Here is a 1,653-nt window from a genome sequence, read left to right as displayed (position 1 = left end):
ACATTGACTTGCTAAGTCAATATTTTATTCTGAGCCAATATGGCATTCAGAGTATCAATTTCAAGAACTCCCTTCTTCATAGGCGTCCCATTACTCACAGGATTCCTCTCAGAAGTGTACATGAACTGGTTATTAGCAACCATGTCAATGAGTTCTTGAGCTTCTGCAGGCATTTTTTTAAGTGAATGGATCCACCTACAGAAGTATCCAATGACATTTTAGCCAATTCAGATAGACCATCATAGAATATATCCAGGATGGTCTATTCTGAAAGCATGTCAGAAGGACACTTTTTGGTCAGTCCTTTGTATCTCTCCCAAGCTTCATAGAAGGATTCACCTTCTTTCTGTCTGAAGGTCTGAACATCCACTCTAAGCTTACTCAGCTTTTGAGGAGGAAAGAACTTGGCTAAGAAAGCCTTGACCAACTTATCCCAAGAGTTCAGGCTATCCTTAGGTTGAGAGTCCAACCATATTCTAGCTCTGTCTCTCACAGCAAAAGGGAAAAGCATGAGCTTGTAGACTTCAGGATCTACTCCATTAGTCTTAACAGTATCACATATCTGCAAGAATTCAGTTAAGAACTGAAAAGGATCTTCAGATGGAAGTCCATGAAACTTGCAGTTCTACTGCATCAGAGAAACTAATTGAGGTTTCAGCTCAAAATTGTTTGCTCCAATGGCAGGAATGGAGATGCTTCTTCCATGTAAATTGGAATTAGATGCAGTAAAGTCACAAGCATCCTCCTTGCATTATTATTATTTTCGGCTGCCATCTCCTCTTCTTGTTCGAAATTTTCTGAAAGATGCTTGCTGGATTGTTGTAATTTAGCTTCTCTTAGTTTCCTCTTCAGAGTCCTTTCAGGTTCTGGATCTACTTCAACAAGAATATTCTTGTCTTTGCTCCTGTTCATATGAAAAAGAGGGAACAGAAAAATAATAATAATAGGGATCCTTTTTACCACAGTATAGAGGTCCCTGTGTGAGTAGAAGAAAAGAAAAAGAAAAATCTGAACTCAGAGAAAGAGGGTTCGGATTTTTGGTGAGATGAAGTGTTAGTAGATGAATAAATGAATAGAAGGAGATGAGAGAGAAGGAGAATTTTCAAAAATTATTTTTGAAAAAGAGTTAGTGATTTTCGAGAATAGTTTTTGAAAAAGGTTAGTAATTTTTGAAAATTAAAATAAAAAATTAAAATAATTAGTTAATTAAAAAAAATTTTGAAAAAGAGGGAAGATATTTTCGAAAATTAGAGAGAGAGGAAGTTAGTTAGGTAGTTTTGAAAAAGATAAGAAACAAACAAAAAGTTAGTTAGTTAGTTGAAACAAATTTGAAAATCAATTTTGAAAAGATAAGAAGATAAGAAGTTAGAAAGGATATTTTAAAATCAAATTTTGAAAAAGATAAGATAAAGAGATATTTTTGAAAAGATATGATTGAAATTAGTTTTAAAAAAGATTTGATTTTTAAAATCACAATTAATGACTTGATTCACAAGAAATCATAATATATGATTCTAGAACTCAAAGTTTGAATCTTTCTTAACAAGCAAGTAACAAACTTGAAATTTTTGAATCAAAACATTAATTGATGATGTTATTTTCGAAAATTAGGAGATAAAGATAAGAAAAATATTTTTGAAAAATATTTTTAAA

At 32.3% G+C, this 1,653-nt stretch overlaps 1 non-coding gene across 1 annotated transcript; it reads left to right on the top strand.

The window, feature by feature from the left end:
* The first annotated feature begins 271 nt into the window (after positions 1-271).
* On the top strand, positions 272-379 carry LOC148581202 (small nucleolar RNA R71). Its single transcript, XR_015899364.1, has one exon. It is a non-coding gene; the product is annotated as a small nucleolar RNA R71 (small nucleolar RNA).
* The last annotated feature ends 1,274 nt before the right edge of the window (positions 380-1,653 follow it).

The sequence above is a fragment of the Arachis ipaensis genome, chromosome B10, assembly GCF_059453495.1.
Source record: "Arachis ipaensis isolate K30076 ecotype BB chromosome B10, ASM5945349v1, whole genome shotgun sequence".
NCBI lineage: Eukaryota > Viridiplantae > Streptophyta > Magnoliopsida > Fabales > Fabaceae > Arachis > Arachis ipaensis.
This window is presented reverse-complemented; position numbering and strand designations above follow the sequence as displayed.